Below are 17,672 nucleotides of genomic sequence, written 5' to 3'. Positions count from 1 at the left end.
AAAATTACCGTATTATATATATATAGACGTAATTTACAGATATTTTTTAAGAATAAATTGTTACAAATGAAAAAATTAATAATAATTAAAGTAAATTAATAATTAAATTATTATAAGTCATTAAATATTTATTGACAGATGATAAATAAATTTTTCAATCAAACCTATTATTTTGGTTAAGGTATATCAATTGTACCAATAATTTTTGTTGAAATATAAAAATTATTATTTTACAAATTTACACCCGATATTATTAAAAACATTTTTCGCCAATCATTAAGTTTGATCTTTTTGTTTCCCGTTGTTTTTTTATCAGTTTTCTTTTTTATTTTGATCTTCAAATTTTATAGCATTTTCTTCATTTGGGCTGCTAAGATTTCACTTCCAGTACCTTGGGGATATATGCTTCATTCTTCCTACGCCGTATCTTTTTCATTAATTACTTTTGGCACTCTTAACTTTTCCACAACACTGAGTGTTCTGTTAGTAATTTGACGAATAAATATCTATCAACAGCGTTCGTAACAACCCATTTATCTTCCCTTGACAACATATTAAAATAAGATGAGTGTTCTGGAACAATAAATGAATCTTCCTCTTATGAGCTAAGGCTGCACCCTGAGCTAAGATTGACAAGGTGGGAGTGCGTGGTGGGACGCAGAGGGATTGAGGAACAAGTTGCAACATGAATGATAGTTATTGCTGCAATGTATTTTATAACTACCCATAGTTGTACCTTCCGTTTTTCCAGATACCCCTCCTGGCAGTGTTGATTAAACTACCTAGATGTAGTGTTTGTTTATTTGCTACTTTTATTCACTTCATCACAGACATTAAAATTAGTAAAAAAATAATCCACATAAATTTAAAACACAAAACTTTTTTGATAATAGTAAAATAATGGTTAACAGTAGAAAAATCTAAAAATAAAATTTTTGTGTTATTTTATAAAACAATATTTAGTTACTAATGTAAACTATGGTTTGTATTTTGAAAATAATTTTTCTGAAAAATTTTCAATAAATATAACCCAATATTTTAAGAGTTACCAATTGCAGTTAGTAGTAATATGTACTAATAGAATTTTAGATATCAGCAACGAAGAAGAATCGCAAGGAATAATAAATAATTATCATATAGATATTTATCATAGAGGAATACAAGAAATTCTGTCAGCAAATTAAGATAAATAAATAAAATAAATAATCAAAGACAAAAACAAATAAATTTTGTTTTTTAAAAAATATATGTCGTCAAGAAATATTTTTTATAAATAATCAAAAAAATATCTGAAAAAAAACTTAAAATATCGAAAGAAAATATTGTAAATTAAAATAAAGGATTTTGAAACTTACCTTATTTTAGCTTCTGTATCCAAAACTTAAAATGTTGGAAAATGTAATTATACACTGCTATCCGCTGTTATTCACTGTCTTCGAATTTATTTTCCATACTTCCCCATGTTATATACTATGTATAATGTCTTGTACTTTCAAAATTTTTGTACTGTTGCTAAGAAACAGATTTTATAATGATTTCATAGTTACATTAATTGTAAATACTTTGAATTAATATTATTATTTAGAGTATACATGTTTTACTATTCACATAAAGCACTTAGGTACTTACCCTAGATAATTGCAAATTTGGTTTTTGATCTAGTCCAGATACTGAAAACCTTTGTCTACATCATTAACCAAAAAAGTTTTAAAATAACAATTTTAAATTAGTTATCCTTAATTTGAAAAAAAAAGTTTAAAATGTTAACTCGCGGATACATTCTTGTGGTTGTAGATGTCAATAAATTTATTCCAGGTTAACAAATTTAATTATTACTGCAAAAAAACAGAATTATTGATTTAAACTAAAAGTGTAAAATTTAGCCAATACCACAAATAATCTTACTGTATTAATTCCAAATTAAAAAAGTCCAAAATTTCAATTTCATCAGTGACCGTTGACTATCAAGGACACATGTTTATTATACGTTTTTTGTAGGGAATGTAGTTCTCTATTTTACAAATGAGCTTCAAGAATTTTACCTTCTCATTCGTTAAGAAATGATCTTTTAAATTATCTGTTCTAGTCACCACCGATTAATGAATCTCATGCTGTAACAATTTTATGAAAGTTTCTTACACGTGTATTTACATCATTGTAGTTAATAATAACAAAGATGATTACTGTTAAAATTTCAAATTGCATATGAAAAAATTCTATATTATAAAACACAAAGAGATGAAATGCTAAAAATTACTAATAGAATCTCGCTTCAGTCAGGTAATTAAAATAAAATAAAATTTCAAAAGTAATTTTTCTTTATAAAATAAGTACGTACAAACATTCCTATAAATATATGCGTAGCGCGTCCTAGAAAGTATTATCCAAATTTAAGGATTAACTCAGAAAACATCAATAAAAATAAATTAATGATTTACGATCAAAATCTATACTGTTACGTGGAAAAACATTATCCTCGGCATATTCTGCCAATATTGATATCCGTTTGAACCATGATATGGATATAACATATCTTCACCAGCATAATCAAGAAAGCTTCATTACTCTTCATTTCACTAATTTTTTTAACATCTAATACTGTAATACATAATACAAAGACTATGAATAAAAAAAACTAAACAATAATTATTAATACAAACATTACTCATTTATTATCGTAAAATTAATTAAACCTAAATTTATGTGTAGTAATAATACAGATGTAGTATTTATATTAAAACCTACACATACATAAACAATTAATATAACTCTATGTAACAGAAACTTATTAAAGGGAAGCTAAATCATGAAAATCTGCTCAAATTCTGGTCAATATCTGCCTGATAAAAATATGAACACCAACTTCATTGATAACAAAAAATTAATATTTATGGTTCGTCAAGATTACCAAGGTTTAGTTTCAAGATGTAATCTCTCTATGACCATTTCTTGATAACAATAATTTTATATCCAAGGTGTAATAATCTGTTTTGAGATTACCTGTGGAAAATATTAAATGACCATCCTTTTAGTTGTTGTAATGTGATATTGTTTTATGTCAAAATTATTGGGTTCCAGTGTCCTTTAAATTGGTGTATCATTGTCGTATTATTTCACTTTAAATCAATTTGAGTTGCTCCCCGTGCTATTCCCCTGAGTGTGGTGGTCTCATACAAAAAAAAATTATTTGGAGGTAGAAAAATTTGCTAAATTTCACTTTTCTATGCTGAACCTTAATCTTGAAGGTTAAAATATTAAAATTATTCATTATTTCTTCGCCACCAAGGAGGGTGAAGTTGTGAATTGAAGATATTCATTAAGTAAAAAAAAAAATTAATCCTTTTATTTCATTTTTATATTTCTGCAACTATGACAGAGAAATAAGTTATGAATTTTTCATTCTCAAAGGTGTGCCTACTTTAGTTACCATAGTTAATGTTATTCTAAAATTACATGTGCGTACAGAACGGTGTCTGCAGAGGTGGTAGGGGTACTCGCTGGGGTCTCCCCGATTCGTCTGAGAGTTTTGCAGAGAAAAAGGCAATATCAGGGAATGACCAAAGAAGATGCGGCGGCACTAATTACTCAAGAATGGCAGGAGGCATGGAATACGGCGAGGAATGGCGCCTGGACGCGCAGACTCAAACCCAGGTTAGAGCCGTGTCTGGTGAGGGGACATGGGGTGGTTGGATATGTCACACAGTTCCTCTTCGGTCACGGCGAACTTGAGGAATATCTCTACCGGTTTGGTAGAAGGATGTTCCAGAATTGCATATATTACGGGCTGCAGGATACTCCCCTTCCATATCTTCTTTGAATGTCCTCGGTGGGATGGGACCAAGTTAAATTGTAATCTCGGATGGATCATCCGAAACCGCTGTCCCATACATGTTGAAGGGTTTAAGAAAATGGCTGAGCATGGAGAAGCTTATTGCAGACATCCTAAAGAGGAAAGAAAAGGATTACAGAGAATGGGGGGCAGATAAATGCCCGGGTAAAAGACGTTGGGGGAAGGACCGCCCCCTGCTGAGCTGCCGTTCGTCCGTGCTTGCACGGGTGGGCGGCAGTGAGGACTCCCGACCCTGGGTCAAAAAGAAAATGGAGAAAAATCGTAGTCCCGGCAGATGGGACGGGGGTCCCGGGAACGTCATAGCCGGGCCCGGTTACCCCCCGCTTCTGAAGTTAGAGGCAGGCAAATTAAAATAAGAAGATCCACAACTAGTGGGCCGGACCTACTGCTGGCAGGCGGGGAGATCCGTTAGAGTCGCTAAGTCCCTGGACTTAGTCATCTTGACTGCAGATTTGGCCCAGGGGTGTAGGGAAAAAAGATTATTGTTATTCTATCTTTTGTAATTTAGTTCTTTTTCAGGTTTCTATAAAGCCTGACTACTACAATTATTAGTTATCAGTATTATTCTCACAACCATGATGATAATGTACAGTGCGGGGGTCCAGGGAGTGAAGTCCTCTGGATAGATGATTTCAATTTATAAATTATTTTTTAACTTGAGACTGCTTCAGTAGTCGTGTACGACTTTCAGGCATGGATCATGAAGGAGGAAGACCGGAATTGATGTATTCGAAATGAGGGCTTAAAGAAGAATGCGTCGCATCATATGTCCGGGAGGAAGAGTAATTCAATTATAAACGAGCTGGGTATGCACAGGAGGTTGCCCGCAGTATTTTTCCAGCGTAACTTCCGCTTTTTCGGCCATATAGTCCGTAGGACCGGCAAAAATCTTGAGAAACTAGTCTTACCAGGGAAACATCGAAAGCAGCAAGTTCTCGATCTAAGACTGCCGAAAAGATGGTTGGATCAATTTGAAGATGTGACGGGAAAATGTTAGGTACATTGATTCCAATGGGAGAGGACCATGAGCTATGGCGGGAAATTGTCAGAGGGATATGACTAATTATCAGACATGATACGAAAGATCACTGATGTGGTAACTATGTTACATAAATATTTTAAGGAAGCTCAAAAATATAAACACATTTGAAATTTTCTTTTTAAATAATATATTTTTTAATCAACTTGATTAATTTCAAACACTTACGATTTTTCTACATGACAATAAACAACGTATGTAATCTCCTATATTGATTTTTAGTAATACCAGTTTTCTCAATTTCACTTAAAATTTCAGACATAAGTTTACCAATCCAGAAATCCTAGACTTAACAAACCAAAAAAATACATTTGTGTTTACAAGTTGTCAAATATGTATAACCCTTTATGCGGTGTAGTAAAAATGAAATATTAAAATTAAATTTGTGTTTTACTTTTACTTCCTAGTTTGAAGTAAAGGAAGGATTGTGATCGCGAAAAATGTCAGTTTTCATGTTTCAACGGAAATATTCAGTTTGACCATCCCTGAATCCATTTTCGGCGTGACGTCTGTACGTACGTATGTATGTAGCTCGCATAACTCAAAAACGATTAGCCATAGGATGTTGAAATTTTGGATTTAGGACTGTTGTAACAGCTAGTTGTGCACCTCCCCTTCAGATTGCAATTGACTGAACTAAAAGTGTCCAAAAAAGCTCAAAATACAAAAAATTTGAATTTTGTATTTTTTCTTAACTGCAGAAATATGCCCTTATTGCGATCTTTTCAACAATATATCAAAGTGGTACTTACTTTCATTGGTTTTGGAGTTATAGCAAAATAAAATTTTAATTAATGAAATAAGGGGAAAGCACATCGAATACATGAAAGGAAATGAGATAACGGAAGTTGAGTTCTGTATTTTTGGTCACTGACCTGTGTTATTTTCAAATTCACTTTCACTTTTGACCACGTAGATTTAGATTTATTATTTTAATTAGTTATAATATAACCTTTCAGCAATAAGAATAATTTTACAGTAAATTTAGTAGTAACATTTTAAATAATTCTAGATGTTATCAGACCAATTATATTTAGACATTTCAAGAAGATTTCTTTAAATAGAGCTAGATTTTACAATTCCTTTAGTAATCCAGGCATTTTTCTTTTTATGTTTAAACTGTGTTTTTTAGCTAAAAAATAGCATTCTGAAATATATTTAGAAAATATTAAATCTTTATCAAAGCTATTTTCTTTTTTACTTTTGCAATTTATTTCTATCAAAGTTGTTCTCAAGTTTCTTATTGAATCTTTAATGATAACCATTGTAAATAATAAAAGTAAATTTGAAATAATAAAAACAATGAAAGTAAAAATTTGAAATAAAAATAATAATAATCTGCACAAAAGGAACGAAAATTATCTTTGGGTGAATTTCGAAAAATATTGTCTACACAAGGTGGTCGAAGTCCTTGTGTAGAAGTCCATTAAATCTGCCACTCATTATTGTTTTGAATTTATTAGGAATTTTAAAAAGAGATTATAGTTTATGTGGAGATGTTTCAAAATAAACTAGAAAGAGATATATAAATTACCTTGTTACTTCCAAATTGTTGTGGAAGGTCTCCCCATAATATGTAGGATATAATAGCAAATCTTGTATGATAATCGCAATTTCTCATATTCTCCTTAAATCTTTACAAATAATAATCAGAACTATTTGAAGGTAATAAAATGCAGATTATGCATGTAAATTTAAAAATATTAATTTACATTATTTTCATTTAAAATATTGGTGAAACTAATATTTTTGTATTAGAGTCAAATTGTCGAAAAATAGTAAAAAATAAATATAAAAGTAGTATGTCGTTTCACTTCCAACGAAAATACTTGAAATTTTGTACATGAAACGAATAAATTCTATCTACACAGGTTTAAGGTTAAGGGGAAAATATTGGAATGATGCCATTGTGCGATCTGTCATCTTATAAGCCTTACTACAATCTATTACACAGCTTAAGATAAATATTGCAATCTATTTATTTCAACGTTCACTTCTCAGGTCACTAGTCATTTGGAAATTGAAAAAACAGAATAGTTAAACATTATTAAATAAGTTGCTTGTTACAAAAGTCCTTTCCTCTCCAGTTTAGAAGGTTTACTTTGTAATCCATTTAACGGAATTTTTTTTTACCAAGGAAACACCATCGTAAAAGAAAAATTTCAAATGCTATCACCGATTAGACATCTAATTATATTTCATGTAATTAAATTAGGTAGAATATTACAAGCTAATTTTGTTACTAATTTTCTAATAGACGATGTAAATGAAATTTAGTAATTAAAAATTAAAAACTGAATGATACAAATGACTTTTGTATTTTGAAGTAACATATGTTCAATTTTTATCTGAAATATAATTAGAAAATAATAATAAACTTTTATCGTGGTAATCTATAATTTTTTTAATGAAACTGTGTAAAGCTTTTGTATAACATACAATTTTTCCTATTGTAAACTTGATATAAATTATTTAGTTGCTCTTTTGGTATAATTATGTTATTGTATTGTAGAGTTTTATTTTAAAATAAGATTTATAGGTATAATTTATCTTAACATTACGTGTGATTTAAAATATATTTTTATAATTCGAATCATTTACTTCAAACTCAGGTCGCACAGTGATAGAGGCTCTCAGTTCACATTTCATTAAAATTTGTGCTCCAACCGGCAAATCTTCCCTACTACATATATATAAATAGCCTATGACATCTCCGGTAACATAAGGATTCCAACGCGGGCTCATACATCTAAATCGGTTCAGCTGTTGAACTGGAATGGTGGAACAAACAGACATACATACATCCTAAATACATTAAAATGTACAACACTCCTTTTTAAGCAGTCGTGTATAAAGACAGAAAATCATTCATAACGAGAGATTTGTAGGACGATATTTTTTAACCAATAGGGGGTTGCTCCCTGCTTTAAATTTTTAACGCGCTTCACTGAGGTAACGGAAAAGTGTTTTAAAATTAATATGAAACGAGTTTGGGTGAAAATATCCCAGCATCTATAATTATTTCTGTGCAAAATGCATGTAATTATTTCTATTATTTTGCCTTGTTATGTTTAAATTATATTTTTTACTGATATTTAATTATTACAAAGGAGGAAAGTGAAAAGCTAATATTTAGAATTGTTTTAGAATATCAAACAACTTAAAATGTTTATGAAGTTTTAAGAATGCAGTACGTTTTCTATGAAATCACCAAACTTTGGTAACCAATCAGTCCGAAAAAAATGTTTTTACAAATAAATATTTTTCTGCATTTCAATGGATTTGACATATTCTTTGTATTAACAGAATATATGGCTCATGAATAAGACAACGGGAAAGCCCACTCGTCTCTCTTATAATCCTTGCGTAGAATGGTTATTATTTTTGAGTTGCCTATGTCATTTTTGGGAGCGACTTTGTATGGAAACTACGATAAAATATTTACAAACATGTTCTTTTCATGAGTTTACAGTTATTTCTAACAACGAAAAGTATTTTAATACAATATTACGATTAATATACAAATGGTTTTTAATTTATCGAAGTAGTTCTAGAAATACAGGCTTTCCTGAAAATATAAAAGCATAAATCGTAAGGAAAAAACTGGAGCGGTTGTAAAAATTTTTATCTTTAGTTGCTGTTATAAAAAATGCAGATGTATATAGTTTATACTCATATTACCCGATCCGAAATGTGGATTAGTTTTCTTTTAAAGTTTTTACTTCATTACTAGAAGAAAGTGAATAAAATCCTTTAGCGAGAATGTGTTTTAACTCAAAACTACATTTTGTAGTCATAAGATAGTATTACAATTGAAATACTACACAATAATAAACTTTAGTTTTATTAGTTAAAGTCACTTTTTTTACTTCTTTCACAACTCAGACACAAACATTTAAAAGTATGTTTGAAGTAACACAATCAAGTTGTTTCAAGGATTCAAACGATTACATTCTTTTCCGTAAAATATTTTTTACCACTCAAATATAAAAAAAAACCATACAAACGATGTGTTTTTTATATAAAAACTTTTATGTAGACACTACATGATTTCCTTGTACGCCTATTAAATTACATATATACATTTTTTATAAAATGAAAAGTACATAAAATTTTATTTCATTAATAACTTCTGATATTTTTTCATATTTTTGTTCTTTTTATTGTTATTATTGAATTATTATTTACTGTAATTTTTGTTACAATCAGGTTATTAATAAATCAATATATTTAAACTAAAAAAAAAATTTTAAATAAAGGAGATGAAGTCGGATTCGAACCAACGTGCCTTCCCCTTGTAAGATACAAATATTTCATTAATTAAAGTTTTATCTGGCTATAACTCTGGAACTAATGAAAATAAGCAGTACTTATGAAATATCATTGAAAGGCTCTCAATGAGGGTTTATCACTGCAGTTAATAAAAAGTTCAAAATCTTTGGCTTTTTTGAATACTTTTGGTCCAGTCGATTGCAATCAAAAGGAGAGGTGCACAACTAGATATTACAACAGCCCTAATTCCAAAATTTCAACATCCTACGGCTAATCGTTTTTGAGTTATGTGAGATACATACATACGTACGTACGTACAGACGTCACGCCAAAAGGAGTGAAAATGGATTCAGGGATGGTCAAAATGGATATTTCCGTTGAAATCTGAAAACTGAAATTTTTCGCGATCACAATACTTCCTTTACTTCGTATAAGGAAGTAAAAATGATTAAATGATTTTTTTAAATCAAACTTTGCCATATCATTTGATTAATAAATTAAAGTAACATTTTGAACGTTTCACCTTTACCCATTTTCCCGTTACCTATCATCTGTTACTTGACCTTTTTTTGTCACTGATGGTAGCTAATCATTATACGAGGGTTATTTTTTTTTCAAGGTCCGATCGGTCACGAAATTAAAACCACAGTGAAAATAAAAAATGTTTTATTTGTAACAAGTACTTACATAGTTACGCTATTTCTCTACATAGTCGCCACTCCGATTTAGACATTTGTCGTAGCGTGGTACTAACTTTCCAATACCCTCGTCATACAACGGAGCCGCCTGTGTTTTCAGCGATGTTTCTACGCTGGTCTGCAGCTCGATGTCTATGCCAAAATGTTGTCCTCCTAGCCAGCGTTTCATGTGAGCAAAGAGGTGAAAATCGGATGGGGCCAAGTCCGGGCTGTATGGTGGATGATCAAACACTTCCCAACGAAAACGCTGCAGGAGCTTCTTTGTTACAGCTGCAGTGTGCGGCCGAGCATTGTCATGGAGAAAGACAATGCCTGATGACAACATTCCTCTCCGCTTATTCTGAATTGCCCTTCGTAGACGTTGAAGAGTCACGCAGTATGAGGCTCCAGTGATGGTCGTGCCACGTTCTATGAATTTCACCAAGAGAACTCCATTCCGGTCCCAGAACACAGTAGCCATACACTTTCTGTTGCAGAAGGTTCGCTTGAACTTCTTTGGTTTACTGGGAGAATGAGAATGCATCCACTGTTTGGATTGTTCTTTTGTTTCTTCAGTTTCGAAATGGACCCATGTCTCGTCCCCTGTGACAATTTTGTTCAAAAAATCTTCTCCTTCATAGTGGTAGCGCTGGAGAAACGTTAGGAAGGCGTCCATTCTCATTTTTTTGTGATGGTCGGACAGCATCTTGGGAACCCATTTCGCACACAGTTTGCGGTACTGAAGTCTCTCACTCACAATGGTGTAGAGAGCTGACCTCGAAATTTCAGGAAACGAATCACTTGATACAGAAATTGTGAACCGACGATTTTCTCGAATTGCCTCATCCACTCACTCAACGAGATCATCGGTTAACACTCGCTTCCTTCCCTGACCGCCTCCATCATGAACATCTGTACGTCCTGCTTTAAAATTCCTGTACCATTGTCGCACTTTGCTGTCACTCATTGAAGTTTCACTGTGCACTACTTATTCGTCGATGAATTTCAGCTGCATTACACCCCTCAGCCTGAAGAAATCGAATTACCGTACTCACTTCACACTTGGCGGGAGATGCTATTGTTGTAGACACGTTTACGTGGTAGCTGCATGTTCAGAACCAAACGAAGTGACGCGACGTGATTGAAGACCATACTAGAGACGCTGCGCAACACATATGCGCAAAGGTTCATCCGATTTTTGCACGGGTTTTTATTTCGCGACCGATCGGATCTTGAAAAAAAATAACCCTCGTACATTAAAATAAAGTTGCATCTAATATCGTATTTCAGCTAATAGTTTGACCATTTGGGACTGATTACTCTTTCTTCTTCCTTTGCGGCCTCCTGAACTTTAAATATAAAAGTTCTTTTTATATGAATATGAAAGATACGTACTTATGAACAATAAACTTGTGAGTTGTCATGTTTTCTCGATACTGCCGACAGTTAACATCTTTTTCTTTGCTTGTTTTTCCTTGTAAAAGTCTCAAATTTAGTTAGAAATGGGTTGCTTTGAGTAAAAATTAACTAAAATGTTTATAATATAGTCTGGAATTAGACGAATGTGACATTAAAATATTTTGGCAAACATAGTGATTAAAGAAATTATGATTTTTGCTTTATTGTTTTGTATTATAAAAACTCATATCTTGGGAAACTGATAAAATTGGCTTTTTTCTTTATCGTTTAAGTTCACACAATTCTTCTTAGATAAGTTTTTAGTTCCTTTCCTTTATGTATTTAAAAAAAACACAAATTTAAAAAAAATGCTTAGCACTTGGAAATATAAAAATGTTGGGTTAGGAAAGGTATTAAGATATAGGAGATATAACATATTTTCAGAGCTTAAATATATAGACTTTTAAGCGAGCATTCCCATGTTAGTTCATCTTGCACTTTAAATTAAAATAAAATTTCTACTCATTTGGTTTATTAGAATTATTTGATAGATAAGTTCAGAAAAAATATCAGTATATAATAAATTTTATATTTGGTTTATTAATTCACGATATAAATTGGAAGCTTGTGATTGGGAATATGAAATGGAAATCTTTGTAGCATATGAAGAATGCCATGCTTGATCGGGATTCGAACCGGGGATCTCCGGATGAAGACTCCAAGGACACCACCACACCGTCACCGAGATCGCCATAAGTGTTAATTACATTAACAGTTAATTATTTCACAATAGTAAATGTCAGTGTAGATTATCTGATATTAATCGGGGTTGGACATATATTGAAAGTTTTTGGCACTTGGATAATAATGAATAATTTTACACTCGTATAATATTTCTCATATGTTACATCTTATTTTATAAATCTGGGTACTACATGAGAGATTTTTAGCAGTCTTTTTTTAGTTAGTAAATAAAAAAAAACGAAATTAGTAATCTAGATAGACTACTCCATGTAAGTCGATAAAAACTAAAGAAAATTTTCAATTAACACAACATAGTAAATTTTTAAATAAGTAGCTAGCAAGTAAAGATTTAATTTTATGATAATAATTAACCTTAAAACCCTGAATAATATTATAATCTTATTTCTCTAAACAGCACTCGTAAGCAGATACGAGTGCTGTTTGCTACATCTTTCAGCATGGTATTATTAAAATGTACTCAGTAAAGCTGATTAAAAATTCAAATAAATTAGAATACATAGTTTTAACATCAGTCAATTAATTCCAGCATCATTTGAAACTCTCAAAATAACTTCAGTTCTGACATACAATGTTGGTTGTTATTCGCAATGTTACTTTTCTTAAGTAACTACAGAAATACATTCACAATTTCAGGTAACAATGAAGAGAAATGAGTTTTATAGGGCGTCAAAAACGCCAAGGGTTTAATTTAGAACCTTAAGAGATTCATCAAATTATAATGATAATGATTTTATACACTTTAAATTACGAAAATACTTTATGATAACATTACATACAGCGAAAAAGTATTCTTAGTTTAAATAATGCTACAGCTATCAGAAAATTAAAGGAAATTTCAGCCTTTATATTGTTATGCCACAGGATGAAAAAGAACGGAAGGGTTGGCTTTGGATTCTTACGCAAAAGAAAGTTTCTTTAGCAGCAGTTTTATCTATAATGAAACTTTGTTTAACGAAAGTTATTTTTTGAGCTTCCTCTTGAGAAATTTAATCAGTTTTGGTAAAGTAAATACCACTTTATTTCTAATATCTTACCAAAAATTTACTTAAGCTCTCTACATTTCGGTATATTAAATAACATTCTAAAAAATTTATGAACAATTATAATATGAATACAGATATTTTAGAACTTTCGAAATTTTTTTTTTCGGTATTATACTGACTCAATATCAGAAGTTTGGATCGCTTTTATATCGGTAGATGAATGTTATTGATCTTACGAAAACCAACAAACTAAATTCGACCTTTCAGTCGTATAGTATCAAATTAAAGCAAATTAAATCTATCCATTGTCCCAGTTACATTCATTTGATATTTAGATAACTCTCTCAAAAATGATCTCTTAACTTTAATACATATCAGATATGTTCAGATAAAATATCTATAAGACTGTTTTGCTTTACATTTGTTTTCTTTTAAAATTTTTCAAGCAAATTTATTTTATCTTATTATTTTCAAGTTGCAATCTGTTCATCTAGTATACAACAAACAACCCTCCCATGGCCCAAGAAGGTGAGGATGATATGGATGCCATGAAATGAGATGTAGTCCTATACATGTTCAAGCCGACCATTCCTGAGACGTGTAATTAATTGAACCTAAACCACTAAAGTACACCGGTATTCATTGTCTAATATTTAACTTTATTTAAGCGAATACTTATGTAAATTAAAAAAAACAACCTTCAGACGTCAAGCTCTTATAACTCGCGAAATAGATTACCAAATTTTTAAATATTATTCGTCATTGCGTTTCAATCAGTCTGATCAATATTAAATTACAAATTTGTGTAATTTACCATTTCTTTCATACTTTTTCTGAATTTATTTCTATATTATACCCTTAACTACAGATTGTTGAGATATGAGATAGTATATCCGATACATCAACAATTTGTTACTCGTAGCTTTCTTATGAATTTATTGTTTTAAATAAAATATGAAAAGATAAATTATAATGTGAAGATTTTTATTTTTATTCATTACTGCAAGGTAAGCGCAGCGGGGAATAAGAACAACTTTGCCAGACTCCTTGAAAGTAGTCGTATGAAAGTTACTCGTACAATTTGCTTTGCTTTTGCAAATTTCTTTGGTAATTTTCCCGTCCTACCAAAACTACTTTTAAATTAAAAATTAATGATACCGTTGTCTCTTATATAAAATTAGCGATACCAAACTTCAAGTTTCTATATTAACGAAATTCAGAGACATCAGCAATAAATGAATTTTTTACCTTAAAATTACCTTTAAAATTCATCAAATTAAAATCTAGCACCTCAGAAATCATATTTTACACTGATAATGAGCTATTCAATTTTAATAGCATTTACAAAACCTGTTTTGATTGAAATTCATATATTCAAAATATATGGTGAAAAAGTAGTTTCTTTTTTTCCTTGTATTTTTACCGGCATCGACTACTAAGGTCATTAGCCCTCGTAACATTCTTTAAAAGAAATTAGTATCACCATCTGGATCGTCAAATGTAAGGGTGTAAAGGGCCCTTACATTTTATTTAAAAGCATAAACTTCACAAAATATATTAAGACAAAAACAACAGACAAACACAACACTTACGGGTGTAAAGGGCCCCGATATTAAAAATTGAGATAAAATTCTCAATGAACATGAAAATAAAAATATATGTCTACAATACCATTTCCTTCTTCTACCTGTCTCGTTTATTAGTTAAATTAGTAAGCACCCTCGGGGCGACCAGAACCGCCGTTGAGCAGTATATCAGTCGCGCCAGGATGCCGTAGCAGTTGACTCCTCCTTATTAATAGACTACAGGCACCCATTGCGCTTACCCATAGCCTCGCGCCCTCAGTCCACCCTTGAGGGTCCCCCATGACGTCATTGGACACACCCCGACTCACTGCTCTTGAATGCAGACGAGCAAGGGTGGCCTAGGCTAGAGGGCTACCTCCCGTCGTCACTAAACGTGTCACGCTTCGAGACTCCCATATACAAATAAACTACCTCTTAGAGACTCTTTAACACAGCTTTAATTTTTTCACTTTTACAGACTTCTAAGAAGTCCACTGGCGTGTAAATAAGCAAAACTATCTTTTCTTTATTTCCATTATCCAGATCAGCAGTAATGTTAGATGGAACCTCTTTCTGAGGTCCTTATATATTGTACACTCTTCTATTAGATGCTTAATTGTAAGTGTTTTTTTTTTGTGAGGTTAGTTACATATTTCGAAAGTAGAAACAATAAATAAGTAAATAAAAAATCTAACATTTTTATCGAGATCTAATATTCAAATTATTTTGTCTCTCAACGACTCGGTAATTTTTTTTTTAATTTAATGAAATCAATACCCATTAATATCGGAATCAATATATATAAGTTATCACCGAGATGTTAAGCAAAACTAATGACCAGCATGCGCGCGCACATACACACACACACACACACACACACTCAAACACTCACATTCGTTTTCGAATTGCCCTCGCTGGACCGTAGAAATAAACTTTCTTTTCCTCTTTGAAGTAATCATACACCACCTCCCTGTCATCATTTTTCTTATTTTTTCTCTGCGTTTTGTGATTCTCCTGTTGTTTCCTTTTCCGTCTTGAGTCACTTTAAAAAATCCTTTAAACTCATGTGTTTTTTTTCTTGAAAGTTCCTGTCTAAAATTTCGTCGTCTCTTATTTCTACCTGTAACTAAAATCCCTAACTGCTTTTACTTTTGAGATTATCGAAGTTGAAAATGTTTCTTGTCAATTTTTCTTCATTTATTTGTATGTTTGTTTGTTTATTTATTTCATCTCGACGTACCTCATCTTATAAGTTACAAAGTACATTTATTTCTATGGATCATGATAGTATTTTGAGATGATACTCATAAGTTTCCTCTATTACATTTTTCAACAGTCAGGAAACTAAACGTCTGCTCATTGTAACTTCACTTAATTTCGTTTTTATGATCTCTACCACATAAGCTTGAAGTTTTTACGTGAGATATGGAAATTGAGTTTTGCATCTTATGAAAAATCCAATACCTGACCGGGATCACCGAATTAAAGACCGAGACGCTACCATTCCGCCACGGTGGTCGGCAATTTAATTTGTAATTAAATACATAAAGAAACCATATTTCTAAAAGGTGTAGTTGCCAAAATATCACGTTTCCATAAAAGGCATAAAAATGGGAAGATTAAATAAATTTTTTTTAAATTCGTCATGTGTATTTCAGCATGTATTTAATGAGCGTTACATTTAATCAAATAATAGTATATATTAATAAGGAGTCAAGTTAATCGTAGTAAATTCGTTATTTTTTAATAGTGCTTAAATATAAATAACCATCAATTGATAATAATTAATCAAGATACTTTTAAATCATAATTGAGATATTACATATATCTAATGTTTATTAAAGTCAAATTACGATGTTAAGAATCGAAAAATTTAAAAATAAGTCTCATTTTCCAATATTTATCGATAAAGATCCATTGGTCCATTGCATGATAGAAATGATGTAAAAATTATTACTTAAAAATTGTGTTTGCTGGGAAATATACTAATACTGCTCAAGTACTTTCTGATATGCGCCAGATGTGGATGTTTAATTAAAGGGTCAATTCATTAAAGGATTGTGTTTCCACGCGGAAGGATCAAGGCCGAATTACAGTCGTAATTAATGATAATAAGGGAATATACTTAACCAAGAGACCTGTATGTAACGTGCAGAACTATGGTGTAGACGATGTTTCAGTGAAATTATTCTGCTATATAATATCCTGTTCCTGTATAACCTAGCATATGTATTTGAGACAGAACAAATTTACTTCGTCTATGATAAGACTTCCCTAATGTAACCAAGCAGCTTATATTACGAAAATGAGGTCGATTTACCTGAAAATACCGAGTTCCCAGAACTTCACGTGCATATATCGTACCCAGTAATTTTGTATTTAAGAACGTTTGTTAAATCAGTTTAACTGAGCTATATTTCAGAAACTCTTTTCGGTTGTTCATCAGCATCATTATCATAGGCATAGTGATACTTATCATTAAAAAATTTGAATTCATTTGAAATTACAAATAACTGATAATTTTATACAAATTTAAAAAATTAAGTAAGAATAAAGGAACATTTTCAAAGGACTCCAAAAAAATGTTCACTGCAACCTTTCAAGTTATATTTTGACTCGGCGAGTATATTATATTTTAATTTATCGTTTTTGTTTCAATGTATAAATACAAGTACAATTTTTTATCCCGTTGTGTACTTAAATATATTATTTTTTACCGACTTTTCGAAGAAAAGTACGGTATTTCTTTCGGTCGCATGGTGGAAGTGCGGGAGGGTGAAAATGGATTTTCTTTAAGTTTTGAGGTATGAGGAGTACGAAAATGTCACTTACTTTTAATGGAGATTCCTTTTATATATATATATAAAAGGGATATATTTAAATGGGGATTCCTTTTATATATATATGCCTATCTAAAAATGTTGTGGCTCAAAAATCTCCAAAACTACTGGATAAATTTCATTGAAATCTAGATAAGCTGTTAGTAATGTATCTGACGTTGTGCATATGAAACTTTGATGAAGTGGTTCTTGAGTTACGCTCAATTTAAGGTCGAAAAACTTTCAGCGGGCAAGTTAAAAGCGTACATTAGTAATAAAAATTACATTCTGTCAAAAAAAGATC

The sequence above is a fragment of the Lycorma delicatula genome, chromosome 3 (genome assembly GCF_047948215.1).
Source record: "Lycorma delicatula isolate Av1 chromosome 3, ASM4794821v1, whole genome shotgun sequence".
In the NCBI taxonomy this organism is placed as follows: Eukaryota; Metazoa; Arthropoda; class Insecta; order Hemiptera; family Fulgoridae; genus Lycorma; species Lycorma delicatula.
Note: the sequence above shows the minus strand (reverse complement) of the source record.